General features: G+C 38.0%; 1 pseudogene; it reads left to right on the top strand.

Moving 5' to 3' along the window:
- Positions 1 to 16,369, top strand: part of LOC101567083 — a 59,079-nt pseudogene that overhangs the window by 41,842 nt on the left and 868 nt on the right.

The raw sequence follows: 16,369 nt of genomic DNA, 5'->3' as shown, positions 1-16,369 counted from the left end.
AGAAAAATGGAACTCAAAGAGAAAATGTTAAAAATAGCGCTCTTTTAGTGATTGTTATTTCATTTCTATGTGTTCACATAATTTTCGATTATCTGAACTCCTTCTGCACCATTTGTGTTCTTGCCTGGCACTGGGTCAGGAATGTTTCTCCATGTCGCATGGGAAGGAAGCCAGGGATCCCAGCAAACCTTGCCAGGCAGCATGGATGAGAGCCAGACCCAGAAGTCCTGGCTGTGCTGCAGTCGCCCCTGGTGACACTAGAAGGAGCATGTGGGAGAATCGCACCCCAGCCTCACAGCCTCTCAGATGGCCCGCAGATCTCCCTGTCATTCAATCTGGCTTGTTCACAGTGGACAGGTGTAGAATGATGAAGAGTTTCCTCATTGCTCATCTTTTTCTTCATTCTTTAAAAAATAAAGTGGATTAGTTTGCCCCTAATGTAAACAGAATAAAGACCACAGAATGCACTTAGAACAGTTGCTACTCAGCACTTCTTTTGTGGCTGCTTTTTGCTTATTTCACCCCCCTTTACATTTTTGAATTTTTTTTACAACATCATTGAACGTGGACTCAGTGTTAAATGTCAGTTTTGAAAAATGGAGTTAAAATTATAGTAGAAATCGTTTGCTGTGAACCTTACAGTGACATTGACATGGAATCTGCTTTTAAAATTTTGCATTTCGCAAAGGGACAGTTGGGATAGTAAGCATGCACACCCACAGAGAGACACAGCAGAGGGACCTGGCTCAGATATTAGCATGCAGAGTTAGTCAGGGTTACAACTCTATGAACTAACCGCTGTTTCGAAAATCCTGATGGAGCTTCTCAGGACCATTTTGTCTAAATAAATGTATGGTTTTGCCTCTGCTGTATTTCCTAACTTTTCTCCTTGCTCTCTCTTCATTGTTTAATCCTTAAATTCTCACTTATTCTATGTAACTGTGTTATACCTTTCAATTTTTATTTCTTCTCTTGAGTTCTGAGACTAGGGAGCCAATATGATATTTGCACATTTGGATCTTTTTTATTTCACTTATGACTATATATTCAAGTTGCATCTACTTACCTTTGAAGGCTTTGCGTTTATATTTGTTTATAGCTGAGTAATACCCCATTGTATAAAAGCACCACATGTTTTTCATCCATTCCTCAGGTGAGAGGCATTTTGATTGTTTCCAAGATTAGGCAATCACAAATTGAACTGGTATAAACATAGGAGCACATGTATCACTATAATATGATTTTTGTCAATTCTTTGGAATAATTCCCAGAAGGGGGTAGCTGGATTGAAAGAGTTTACAGTCCTCATATTTTGAGGAGTCTGCACACTGATTTCCATAATGTCTGCATCCGTCTACATTCCCACCAGCAGTGGAGAAGGCTTCCTTCTTCCCTGCAGCCTCTCTAGCATTTGTTGTTGGCTGATTTATTTTGATATCCATTCTTTCTGGGGTGAGGTGGTATCTCATTGTTGTTTTAATTTGCATTTCATGGATGGCTACTGACATAGAACATTTTTTCATGTATTTATTTGTCTCACGTGTTTCTTCCTTGGAGAAGTGTGTGTTCACGTCACATCCCTTTTTTGGATTGAGGCCTTAAATTTTGAGCCCTAATGTTTTCAATTCTTTACAAATTCTATACAGAAAACCATGTCTGAGTGATTAGTAAAGATTTTTCTCCAAATTTTTGGGTTGTCTTTTCATTCTGTTGGTAATTTCCTTGGATTTGCAGAAACTCTCAATAAGAGGAGGTTCCATTTGTTAGTTTCTTCAAGAATTTCCCATTCAGTTCGATTTTTGTTCATGAAATGTTAGCCTACCCCATGTCTTCAAGATTTCCCCCTACTCTCTCTTCAAAGAGATTTAGTGTTTCTGTTTTAATGTTGAGATCTTCAATATGTTTTGACTTCATTTTAGTGCATGGTGCAACACCCAGGTCAAGTTTTAACTTTTGGCATTTAGAGAGCAAGATTTTATAGCACCAGTTTTCTTTTTTAATTTTTCTTTGGCAGAATCAGGGATTGAACTCAGGCTCTTGCACTTGCCAAGGAAGTGCTTATTCCACTGAGCCATCTCCCTGGCCTCTATCTAGCACCAGTTATTAAAGAGACTATCTTTCTTCCAGTAAACATGTTTGGCACCTTTTTCGATGATAAGGTGGCCGAGTGTGTTTGTAGTTGCTTCTTCACATTCTAATCTATTCCATTGACCCCCAGGTCTATTTTTTGCCAATGCCATGGTGATTTCATCACAGTATCTTTGTAATATGATTTCAAGTCAGGAATTATAATACCTCCTGCCTTGTCTTTGTTGCCCAGGAATGCCTTGGCTCTTCTAGGTCTTTTCTGATTCCAAATAAATTTTAGGAATTATTTCAATAGAGCTGTGTGGCATGTTGTTGGAATTTTGATAGGGATTGTATTAAATATGCACAACAATTTTGGGAGCATAGCTATCCTCACAATGCTGGTTCTACTTAAGCAGGAGTACGGAATATCTTTCCATTTACTAAAATCCTCTACGATCTCTTTTATCAGAGTACTGTCATTTTCATTGCATATATCTTTGACTTCTTCAGTTAGGTTAATTCCTAAGTGTTTCATTTTCCACAGTGCTTTGTAAAAGGTATTTTTCCTCTAATTTCCCTCTCAGCGTGTTTGTTATCTGTGTAGAACAATGCTGTTGACTTTGGGATATTGACTTTGTATCCTGCTACGCAACTAATTTGTGTACTAATTATAGTAGCTTGTTGGTGGAGTATTTTGGATCTTCCACATAAACTATCATGTCTTTTTCAAATAATGATAGTTTAACTTCTTCTTTGTCTATTCTTATTCCTTTAATTTCTTTCTCTTGTCTAATGGCTCTGGCTAATGATTCCAGAACTATATTGAATAGGAGTGGTGATAGAGGACATCCTTTTCTTGTAACAGATCTGAGACTAAAACATTTCAGTTTTTCTCCATTTAGAATTATGTTAGCCATTGGGTTGCCATAGATGGCTTTTATCAGATTGAAGTAGAGGCCATGTATAGAGCTTCCTGATATCATTTCAGGTCTTAATTTTCTTCAGAAAAAAAAAAAGGCTTTTGAGTTTTCCTGCAACCTTCAACCTTGCCTTCCACCACCACAGGACATGCAGGAACTTCCTCTAGTCCACAAATTTGACAGGATTAGTCCACAAATTTCCCAGGCAGGCAGGCAGACGGCACAGCACTTCTGTGTTGTGCTCACCCTGGAGTGCCAGGAGACCCACACTCTGGCTGGTACAAACATACAGCCTCTGTGACACGTATGTTCAGAGCCACCCTGGCTGGAAAAGTGAGCAACAGCATGCACCTCTGGCAATTAGTCACAACTCTGCCAGCCCCCAAGACGCAGCCCTAGTCTGATGCCTTGCTGACTCCCTGACAGCACGGGGCTGCCTGAGTTTTATGCAAGTTGGTGTGGGCAGGGCTTAGCACATCTGGTTGAGCGGGAGCCTTGAAAATAGCAGGAAGGTGACACTTGCTGGACGTCTCCCATTGTTTGAGAAAACTGAAATCAGGGATGAGCAGTGTCTGTGGTCGGGGAAAGGATAAGGCCACGATCCTTTGACCCGGGGCTCCCACAGGCAGAGGGCCCTCAATCTTACAGGCCAGGTATGAGTGGTAAGTGTGTGTGTGTGTGTGTGTGAGCTATTTACCAGCATTAATGATGCTGAGAAATTTTTGAAACCAAATGGGAAAGGTGACTAATCATAGGGAAGAGCTGTGTGACTTATGACCCAGGTTTTCTTAACTCCTGAGAATCAAGCTGCAAGAGGGTATTTCTGACTTTGTTTCCAGTGTAAATTGTATCCAAAGTCCAGAAAATACTGTTTGGCATCAAAGGTAAAATTGAATAGTTCTACAGTCATGGTGCTTATTGAAGGCCTTTCATGATTGTGTAGATTGTTACAAAGCAAAACCGAAGAAGTTTTAAATGCTCCAGGGAAGTGTGTAAAGGATGGTTGAAGATACCTAGGAAAAGAAGTGCTAAATTATGTATTGATTTCACTCAAGAGAAAGTATGAACTTCGTTGCAGAGAAAACATAAATTCTATGAAATATAAAATCAAATGCAATAGGAGAAAGATAGGAATTGATGAATATTTCAATTGTTATGCCCAAGCCCATAAAAATAAATGAGTTGTTCTTGTAGTAAACATTTAATCAAAGTTATTATGGGCCAGAGGTTCCAATAAAAACTCAGTAGTAAAAGAGCTGAAATGACTAAAATATTTAATTTATTTAAACATAAAAGCCAGAGGGATTTGTAGGAAACACTTTTAACTATTCACAACAAGTTGAAAACTGACCCTGTGGCTGTTTTATGTAGTATCCTGGCATTTGTATTAATAGTGTAAAAGTTTCTCTGCACAATAAAACTCCCATGATGGTAGACTTGACATGTGCCGTCTGAAAGGAGGTTGGCTGATACCTGTAAAAATTGTCGAAACATTCCTCTTATTAGGAAATACAGTCATCTTACATGAAAGCAAGCAAACAAACAAACAAAAAAAAACCCAAAACAGAAGGACAATATGGTTCTACTTAGTTAGAGTAAGTTAATAACTTTACATAAAATATTATGGAATTAGAATGTTCAGTCCTATTTATTAACTTTTGAAACTCACTTATGTTCCACCCAGGTCCAGGGGTCACCCTGCCCCATAAATCTCAATCTGTGTGTCATCAAGCCTTCCAGAAGCTTGGGTCAGATGAGCAGCACCTGCACGGGCCTGCACCTCGTTCAGGGATGGTCTATGCAGCCTCTGAGCATCTCAGTAGGCACTGCAGCATTCCAGGTGAAAACAGGACGCAGGTGTGTTTAGTGCACTGTGAAGAGTCACAACTATAAAACCTTAATGGAAATAGCTGTGGTAAGTTATAGGCCTCAATAATTTAATCTACACATTTATTTTTCAAAAACTGGAATTCAAATTTAAGATATGCAAATCTGTGAGTCACTGTTAGAACATGGTCAGATCTTTTGGTTAACTGTGGAGAGCAGAGAAGATATTGAAGAACAGAACTTTAGCTTAGGGCAATTCATTTTTAATCATTTGAATGCAGGCAAACATGGAAATAAAAGGGCAGCCATAATGGAGACAGAGGTACTGAAAAAAAAATAATCATAAAGATTTAAGGAACTGGGGCTGGGGAGATGGCTCAGTAGAATAAGCGCTTGCTTGGCAAGCCCAAGTGTCTGAGTTCAATCCCCCGTTCCAAAAAAAAAAAAAAAAAATTTTAAGGAACCACTATGCAAGTATAAGGGACATGAAGCCCTCAAATTCCCAGCAAGTAGAGATTAACACAGTATGGTTCAGCATTGGTAAGGTAGAGTGAACAAAATAAAAATATATTTTAATGTTACACAGTTATGACTGTGCTCTCAGTACCCCTCCAGACCCAGCCCAGGCCCAGAGAGTGTGTGGGAGAACTTCTGCCCCGCTGTGCTGGCCAGACCCCTCCAGACTGATACCAGGCCTGGCGTGTGAGGGAGACCTCCCACCATGCTTTTGGGATCCCTACATACCCAATCCAGTCCCTGCATAAAGGCATGGTGTGAAACTCTCCAACTGAAGTCTCTGCAGAAAGGCTAGGGACCAGAACCACCCAGCAAGTCCAGGAGCAGAACATCTTGCTAAAGGGGCAATGGGGGTTCACTTCCGTGGGGTGCAGCAAGAAGAAGCTGAGCACAGCAGGCAGACCCAAGTCAGACACATCAGGACGAGAGCAAACTTCGCAGATCTGCACCATGCCAGCTGCAACACTTCACTCGATCCAGATCTATGAGACCACCCTCCCTTTTTCTCTCTTGATCCAGAGAGGGCACAAAAGGTAAGTGGGGTGAATAGTTTGACTGAAAAACCCCAGGTACATCAAGGGGAGGTGATCACACAGAATTTAGGGGACTAAATTAAGTACAAATTCCCAAATTAATCTCTGCTTAGCTATACAGACATAATGCTTGACCTTACCGTCTAAAGGATGAGCCCATTAGTAACAAAAGCTAGACATCTGCTAAATATCACTACTGGTTATTAGTTTTCCTAATTGTACTTCTGTAAAAACAAAACTATAACTGCCTTAACCATATAATCTCTCTTGGGTAAGAATTTCGGTAGTTGCTAAGGTTATAACTGCACCAAAACACTACACCAAAGGTCAGAGGACAGTGCTATGCAAGATGACAAAGAGAAGGAGCAAAATGCAACCAGAGGGCCAAGACCGCCAAGAACAAAACCTGGCATAGAAGAAACTGGAAACCTCTCAGCTAAAATATCTGAATTAATAGCGTCTGAAATAAAGAAACAGCTGCAGAAAGGTATAGAGGGAATGGGACCAGAAATAAACTCTGAAATAAAAAAGAAAGGATAACTATAATGAAAGAATTAATAACTGCTTTTAAAGAACAGACTGATAAAAATACAGAACAGAAAAATGATAAAAACTTTGAACGAGCAATATAGGAAAGAAATAGATCCCATGAAGCAGAGTCAAAGAGATATAGAGGAACTTAAAATCTCAATCACAAGCTTGCAACTGTTTGAATGAAAGCGAAGATAGAGTTTCATATCTTCAAGACACTGTCACAGCTAGTGAAAAAAATAAAATCTCTTAAAAACAACTATGATGCAACAAAAAATAATTCAAAACCTACAAGACGATTCAAAGGTGAACAACGTGAGACTAATAGGCATCAATGAGAAAGAAGGAGTCAATACAAATGATATAAAGAGAATGTGGGCAGATAACAGCAGAAAACTTCCAAAATATGGGGAACCATTCTGACATTCAGTAAGGGAAGTATATAGAACTCCAAATAACATCAACATTACTAAAAACAAACCCAGACACGTAATAGACAGAATCCTAGAAATCCAGCGAAAGACCAATATAGTAAAAGCTGCTAGAGAAAAGAAACAGATCACATTTAAAGGAAAACCCATCAGAATTACAGCACACTTTTCTTCACAAACCTGAAGTCAAGAAGAGCATGGAGTAGAGTACTTGAAGTCCTCTGTGAAAAAAAATCCCACCCAGACGACTATATTGACAAAACGCTCTTTCAAGTTTCATGGATAATTTAAATACTTCGATGACAAATAAGAACTAAAGAATTTCATGATGACAAAGCCAGCCCTACACAGACTGCTAAAAGACATTCTAGAGGTGGATCAAAATGAACAGACCTCCATGAATAAGAATGGAAAGAACCCACGAAATAGGGCAAACAAACACAGGAGAAAAAGGAGTAAATGACAACAGGGAAATAACATGTAGATCATAAATCAATACATCTCAGTTATAACCATCAATGAAAATAGATTCAATTCACCAATTAAAAGAAATAGACTGGCACAGTGGATTAGGAAACAAAACACAAAAATATGCTGTATAGAAGAAACACACTCAACTCATAAATAAATTCATAGGCTGAAAGTCAAAGGGTAGAAACAATACTACATGCCCCAGCACCTCAGCAAAAAGCCGGGTAGCAATACTGTTCTCAGACAGTCTCAACTTCACACCAACAATGACAAAACAAAATAAAGAACTGCACTACATGCTGGTTAGGGGATAAAGTCAAGAGGAAGCAATAGCATTCATAAATATGTATGCTCCAAACACAGGGCATCCAATTATATAAGACAAATCTTAACGGACATGAAAAATCTAATATCCAAAATCACAATCTTAACAGGAGATCATAACACCCCCTTATCCCAAGAGGATAGGTCAAGCTGGCAAAAATTTAGCAAAGTAGCAGCAGAACTGAACCAGAACTTGGAAGAAATGGACTTAAGGGACAGATACAGAGTGTTCCACCCAACCACAGCTGAATACACATTTTTCTCAGCTGCACATGGGTCGTTTTCTAAAATAGACCACATACTGGTCATGCTTAAGTATATGCAAGAAAACAGAAACTCTCCCATGCATATTATCTGAACACAGTACAATGAAACTAGAAATAAATGACAAAAGAAACCACAAAACCCCATATATATGTGGGAATTAAACAACATCCTCCTCAGCAGCCTATGGGTCACAGATGAAATTAAACAAGAGATTTAAAAAAAATCTACAATTCAATGAAAATTCAAGCCCAACTTATCAGAATTTATGGAATGGAATGAGAGCAGTTTTTAGTGGGAAATTTATAGCTGTGAACTCACATGTTACAAAAACAAAACGGGAACAAATAGATATCCTAATGCTGCACCTCAAACTTCCAGAGAAAGCAAAACAAACCCAAAGCACAAAAATGGGAGGAAGTCATAAATATTAGAGCACAAATTAATGCAATCAAGACAAAGAAAACAATACAATGAATTGATGAATCAACAATTTGGTTCCTTGAAATATTAAATGAAATTGATAAGCCCCTAGCTAACATCAAAAAGAGGAAAGAATAAACTCACATATAAGCAATAAGGAATGAAAAGTGTGAAATTGTCACAGACCCTGTGGAGATTCAGAAGATCATCAATAGCTATTTTGAAAATCTTTACTCTCACAGAATCAAAGACACAGAAGAAATGGACAGACTGCTAGAAATGTCCAAATTATAAAAAACAGAATAAAGAAGATATAAAAACTCTCAGAACCCAATAACTGACAAATTCACAATGTAAAAAACAAAAACAAAACACCTACAGAAAAAGAAATGTCCATGTCATGATGAATTCTCAGCTGAATTCTATACGAAATTTACAGAGGATATAAGCCCAATACTTCTCAAACTCTTCAAAGAAAATAAAATCAATTTTCTCCAAATCACTCCTGGAGGTCAATATTATAGTGATACCAAAACCAGAGAAAAATGCAACTATAAAAGAGAACTACAGGAAACCTCACTCACAAACATAGATACAAAAATTCTCAACAAATTTCTAGCAAATAGAATACACAAATCATTAAGAATATCATACACAATGATCAGGTAGATTTCTTCGCAGGGATGCAAGGATGGTTCAGAATATGTCTATCTATAAATGTACTAAGCTGTATCAATAGAGTCAAGTAGAAAAAAACACGTGACCATCTCAAATGATGCAGAAAATGTTTTTGATGAAGTCCAACACTCTTTCATGGTCAATGTTTTATAGAAAATTGGAAAAGATGGCCTCTATCTCAATCAATAAATGTCATCTATGACAATCCAACTGATAATGTAATTCTAAATGGGGGGAAACCTGAAATCTCTTACTCTTAAGTCAAATAAAAGACAAGGATATCCTGTATTACCTCTCCTACTTAAAATAGTTCTGGAATCATTAGCTAGAGCCATCATCTAATAGAAATAAATAAAAGGAATAACAAAGGTATTATTTTGACATGATATTCTACTTAGAAGATCCAAAAAACTCCACAAAATGCTACTATTATTATTATACAAATTCAGCAGCATGGCAGGATACAGAATCAATGCTCAAAAGTCAGTAGCATTCTTGTACACAGTCAACAGGCACACTCAGACAGAAATTGGAGACAAAATTTTTAACAATAGCACCACAGAAAATGAAAAACTTAGAAATAAATCTAACTAAAGAAGTAAAAGATCTATTCAATGAAAATTACACAGCATTCTGAGAAAAGAAATCGTAGAGGATTTCAGAAAATGGAAAGATATTCCTTGCTCTTGGATAGGAAAAACCAACACTGTGAAGATGGCCATACTCCCAAAATTGCTGTACAGATTTAATGTAATTCCTATAAAAATATCAACATAACTCACAGACCTTAAAAAATCATCCTTAAAATTTATTTGGAACCAGAAGAAACCTAACCTAGAATAGCAAAGGCGATCCTGGGCAAAAATGTTAAAGCAGGAGGCATTACATTTCCTGACTTGAAATTATAATACAAAGCTACTGTGATAAAATCAGCATTGAATTGGCAAAAAAGAGGACCTGAGGATGAATGGAATACTTTAGAAGATGCAGAAGCAATTTCAAACTCACTTATCATCTTATCTTCAACAAAGGAGCCAAACATGCTTCCTGGAATTAAAATGGCCTCTTTAACAAATGGCGCTGGAAAAACTGGCTCTCTATATGCAGAAAACTAAAACTTGATCCAGGTCTATCACAGTGTACTAAAGTGAAAATGGATTAAAAATCTAAACATGAAAACAGAAACACTGAATCTCCTGGAAGAGAAAGTAGGTTCAAATTCTGAAAACTCAGTGGTAGGCAAACAGTTCTTGAACAGAAATCAAACTGCATGAGAAATGCTCGAAAGAATTAACAACTGGGGCCTTCACTTCTTAAGAAGTTTTTGCAAGTCAAAAGAAATTACCAACATACTAAAAAGGAAACCCAGAAATATGGAAAAACATCTTAACTAAGAAGCACTGAGACAAAGGTTATCCATGTAGAATTTATAAAGAAATGAAAAACAATAGAGCCCCAAAATTTAAAGACCCAATCCAGAAATGGGCGTCTGAGATGAACATACTCTTCTCAGAGGAAGAAATACAAGAAACACATAAATATATAAAAAAATGTTCCACATCACTAGCCATCCATGAAATGCAAATTAATACAACACTGAGATACCATCACATCCGCGAAAGGATGGCTATCATAGAGAAATCACCCAACAACAAATGTGAGACAGGTTGTGGGGAAAAGCGAACACTTGTGCACTGCTGGTGGGAAGGTAGACTGGTACAACCATTATGGAAATCAGTGTGGAGACTTCTCAAAAAACTAGGAGTGGAAATTCCATCCAGTCCACCTATCTCCCTTCTGGTAATTTTCCAAAATGAACTGAAAACATCACATCATCATGGTACATGAGTGTCTATGTTTATAGCAGCACAATTTGTGATTGCCAAATCTTGGAAACAACTAAAGTGCCCATCACCTGAGGAATGATTGAAAAGATGTGTAGTTCTTATACAATGCAGTATCTTTCAACTATAATAAAAAAATAATTTCAAAGCCTTCACTGGAAAGTGGATGCTATTTGAAGCTGTACTCATGAGGAAGATAAATCAGATCCACATGTAGAAATATCATTTTGTCTCCCTCGTACAAGAACTCAAATGAAGAAATAAATTTGAAATGTATAACACAGCTTAATGGAAAGAGAGAACTTAAGGATTAAAGAATGTCGAGAAAGAAAGACAAGAAGTTAAGTAATGTGGTAGAGGAAAGCCACACATGAATATAAACAAAATGGTTAAGATAATGGTCTTAAGAATTTCCACCAAGTTGTGGAAAAGGAAAAAAACAGTTAATGGGTAGAATTCTTACTCTGACTAATCTATATGCTGATATATGTGAACTAAGCAGTTACATTGTGGGCAGCAAAGGTTAATACTAAATCATGCTTAAAATGCCTGTCACTTTGGTCTTCTACATGTGTCCTGCTTCTGATGTCATATCAATTAGTGCGGTGCTCTCTTTAAACTAAATGTATGTAAAAAACAAATAATAAAAGTAAATGAGTGACAAGAAAAACAAAATGTAGCAGGATTGTACTGCTTCAATGCTGAATATGACTTCATTTCTAAAAATCCTTGGAAAATATGTAATTGCTTTTTAACATTCTATCGGGATTTAAATTTTAGAACATCCATTATTGTTGGAAAATAGCTGTTTCATTTTGTCTAAGGTACATGATATTCAGATAGTAACATTAAGCATAACTGCCTCTGTTATAGGATAATACTTTCAGTAATCTTATCATCTGAATTTTTAAGAACTAAATTTTGTAAATCAAAAATTAGACAGATAGCTAGACTAAAAAGACAACCAATATTTTGGCTCAAGCCCTCCATGATTAGTGTGGACTCAGGACATAAGAGAACCTCTGTTGTGATATTCTGTAATTATATGGTGTTCCAAATTTTCTGATCAGTGAGATTATGGGGACACAGAGGAACGTGATCAGCGATGCATAGTGTTCCTAAAGAGAGTCACCTAGAGAGAAAAAATTTCTGTCAGACTTTCACAGAAAACAAATAGGTCAAGCAACTGCCATGACTCATCCAGACGGCCGACACTGACAGAAGACATGCAAGATGCTGTACATGGTTCCAGGGTAAATCCTGAAGGAATTTTACTGTCCTTGTCAGATAAAACCTTTTCATTTTTAGTTATATAGGTCTTGCTTTCACTTGATCTTAACCATTCTGCAGAAAAGTGAGTTCACAAGGTGTAAAATGTAAAGCTATATGAATATGCTGAGCTGTGAAAGTATCAAGTCAACAAATTCTAATACTGCCAGTTCTGAAAAGAAATACAACTCTCATACATGCTGAATGTATGGACCTTGGACCACTATTCCAAGGACAATAAGGAAGACTTGAAAGGACAGATACTGCCTCATCCAGGCTCCCCAAGGACTATAGAACTACTTCGGTGCCTTCGTTCATGAACTAAATTCTCTCAGCGATTTGACTCCCGAAACAAACTGGATGAGAATCAGTTCAGATTTCCTGATCAGATCAGCACTGACCCTGACCTCTGATTTGAGTCAGTTCTCACCCAAGTTGGCTTGGGGCCAGAGTCACGGATAGAGTCAAGTTCAGGAACCGAGATCCCCAGTGTCCCTGGACTCAGAAGAAGGGGGGTACCAGGCTGAGGCCAGGGAGAACAGGCCTTGGAATTCGAGGCACGTGGTATGCAGTCTCTGGGTTGGTGAGACCCTGATGTTGCCAGGAAAACGTGGATCTGCTCAACGAGACCGTGTAAACCCATCATTAACAATTAAAGCATGAGTGTTATTTAATCCCTTTTTCATGAAAAGTAACATTTATAACATGCTAACCTATATGGAGCCAACAGTAATTAGAGCTTCTCAAAGCCACTAGGGATCATTTGCTATATTATCTGCATGATACTCTAAGATGTGTCATTAAATCTTTCCTGAACAGCGTTGTACCTAAGTGACAAATGCCTTATTACACGCTGATACAGTAAAACATTTTTCAGAGATAATATTATAATTGATAATAAATAGTACCTAAAGTAAATTTAAGATTACTCCACAAATTCTAGATATTTTAAGACTTTCTTCCACTGTGCTTATGTTACATTTATCAGAGCATGTGGTAAAGTAGCAAAGTATCTACCCAGGGAAAGCCAAACCCATTCGGGCAAGGCACTGAATGAATAACACACGAAGTGAATCTTGTGGCCCCATAAGACTTTGAGAGAATGATATTTGGTGAGTCTGAACAGAAGATTTCCCCACTGAGTTGACCCTTAGCACACCTAGGGACAATATATTCTAGAATCACTCGCAGGACTCTTTCCCAGCCATGGCCCAGGGCCAGCCACTGTGCTGTGAGAGTGGCCTCCGTGGTCCAAGTCCCCATAGAATTCCCCCAGTGAATTCAGAAGCTGACTGCACATCACCCCCGTGTCAGGAGGCCTCACAGGTGTCCACACAGGTGTCACTGCTGAGGAACACTCAGATGCGAGGTGAGCTGGTGGGCTGCCCGGAGCCTCCTGGCAGAGGATCGGGAGAAAGCGTGACTCTGTGCATGCAATTTGTGTGAGCCTGTGGTCAACGACCCTCTCTACCTCTATGGAAAGAGATGATGTCCATACAGTGAATATATGTGTTTATATAGTTTTTACATAGAACTCAGACTTTTTAGAAAGCATTTAAAATAATAAAATTTGACAACAAACAGTTTGTATAACTAGATTTTTCTAATAAGACTACATTAAAAGGAATTTTGGTTAAGATGACTTTAAAAGATATGTGCATACATAGGCAGGTGCTACATGGCTGCTGGATATTTTTCCTTAAAACAGACAAAGTTATCTTGTTCATTAAATCATTTTTTGTGTGCGTGTTACTGTCCCAGCAAGGCTCGGGGCAGGGCAGGCGTGGTGTGTGGTGCCGGGGCTCCAACTGCGGCCCTGTGCTTGCATAAGCAGGTGCTTTAGACTGCGGAACTATCACACTGGTCCTCATTAAATACTTTAAAGAAGTTTTTAAACTATGATGTTGGTAGTATATGTTAAACAATATATTGTAAAATGTGGAAACAAATCCATGTGATTCTGAATGCCTAATGTATATTTTGTTTTCAAGATACATGAGAAATATCTTTTTTTTCCTTTTTTTTTCAAAACTGATTAATAGGACATTTTCAATAATTGATTCATTGTACATTGTAATCTTCTTAGTGGTTATCCACAGTACAAGAAGCAGCCAGGATATCCTGGCCAAAAGCTATTACTACAAATCTTTCTTCTCATTGAATTAAGTGAAAGTAGCTGTATATCTATCCAATTATTTCGTATATACAAATACAAAATGGTCCTTCCTTTGTATCCCCTTTTTTGTTTTGTCCTGTCAGAGATGGGTATTCTTTTGGCATCCAAATATTATAGGTGCTTGAAGTCAGCAAAATAATCCAACACAGTCCAGCAGTCCACAACAGTAGTGGGTTATCCACAGAAGTTGTTGACTTGAGCCTTTTACAGCTCAGCACATTAATATGGCTTTACTTTATATACCTCATTTTTATGCTTTTCTGCTGGATGGTTAAGACCAAGATAAAGCAAGACCTATATAATAAGAAATGTAACTTTTGTATCTGATAAGTCAGTCAATTACCCTCACGATTTATCCTGTAACCCTGTATCACACTTTGTAGATCCTTTGTCAGTGTCGGCCATGTGGATGAGTCACAGCCATTGCTTGACCAATTTGCTGTCATTCTGGTCTTATAAATACATACTTCTTGTCATGACATACCAATTATTACCATACTGTCTCACAAGTAAAAGTTTTGGGGTTTTTTTGATGGGTAATAAATGAAAAAGACACAAGAAAAAGAAAAAAAGTCATAGAACTGTCCTGCTACAATCCTGTATATGGTTAGATTTCTAAATTTCTGTGTAAAAATATGTGTCTATTCCTATTTAAAAATTTTTTTCTTCATATTCTGTAAGGACTTAAAGTTCAACAAATCCATACTTGATGGAAAATACCTGTTCCACATTATGCCTAAGATGTTTGATATTTACACAAAAGTTAGGGTAAACTGAACTGCACATGTTGCAGGGTAACAAGCTTCTCTTCTGGAGGGTTAACAACCTAAGTTAGCAGATCAAAAACTGGAGGAAAGGAAGGGCTGCAAGGTCAGCCAACATTTTGGCCCTAATGCATATTGATAGTAAAAATGATTGACAATCCAAAAATTGTCTGATATTTTCTACAAATTACTTTTGTGATGTATAAATATAGTAGGACTGTGGTATACAGTAACAGATCCTCTGTACATGGAAATATGTCTACTCTAAATAATAGTAACAATACCATGAGGCAAATATATAGTAAACTGGTAGATAAATTCAAAAGATATTTCAAAACATGAGATGTTACTGTGTATTAAAGGAACAAGACATTTACAGAGATTATTCATGGAGGAGGACAGGACTGTCACGCCGAGATATACGGCGCCCCTCCTAGGCATGGAAAACATTGGGAACAATTTCCAAATTCCTTTATTGGATTTGCTAATCTAAATTGATTTCTCCAGGAACAGGGATTTAGTCATGCAAGTACATGAAGTGGGCTAATCGATGTCGACCGCTTGGCTTGAACCCTCTCGGCCATTGTGTTACTGCCTACAGTGCAAGCGTCCCACATTTAATCTACTATTACATATTTAATTACATATGTAGTATAGCTTTATAGAGTGAGTTCCATAATCTGTGTGAGAATGGAGAAGTTTAATCATGAAATTAATGTGGAGTTTCAGACACAATGACTGCTGCTTGGCAGCTGGAAGCCGTCTCATACTGATTGCTCCATGTGGACCAGTGTTTACGGGCGGAGGCCTCTTGGAGCAGTCCTGCTGCGTCCTGGGAGGGCGACTGCCTGGACTCTGCTGGAGTCAGAGGGGGAGGCTGACAAGGAAGTCAGGTTCTCACCAGTGCTGTGGCTTACTTTCTTATTTTCCACTTTCCCATGTGTTGGGAGTGTATTTTTTCCTTTAGAAGTACAAAAATATCTCAAAAGAAACATATTTTTTACTTCCACATTTTAAATGAGATGGACCTCTTCAGTGTGAAAGATTTTCCATATGTATTGTGTATGAAACTGGTTATTGAATCTGTCCCATGGTAGCTTCTTGTAGGAATGACTGTTTTCTAAAGAGCACATTTAAATTAAATACCAAGGGGGCCGTCGTTTATTTTCTAAATTGAAAAGATACCTGTTGAACTTCCTCAGCTCTTCATACCAATCGTGGAGCTGGTGCACGGATCGTCCTCCCCACACATCGCGTGATTCCGGGCTTCACCTGCAGGCACGAGAGTGCGTCTTCTACTTGCTGGGCAGCAACTTTACTGTCAGGTA

Source organism: Octodon degus, unplaced genomic scaffold (genome assembly GCF_000260255.1).
Source record: "Octodon degus isolate 3935 unplaced genomic scaffold, OctDeg1.0 scaffold00414, whole genome shotgun sequence".
In the NCBI taxonomy this organism is placed as follows: domain Eukaryota; kingdom Metazoa; phylum Chordata; class Mammalia; order Rodentia; family Octodontidae; genus Octodon; species Octodon degus.
This window is presented reverse-complemented; position numbering and strand designations above follow the sequence as displayed.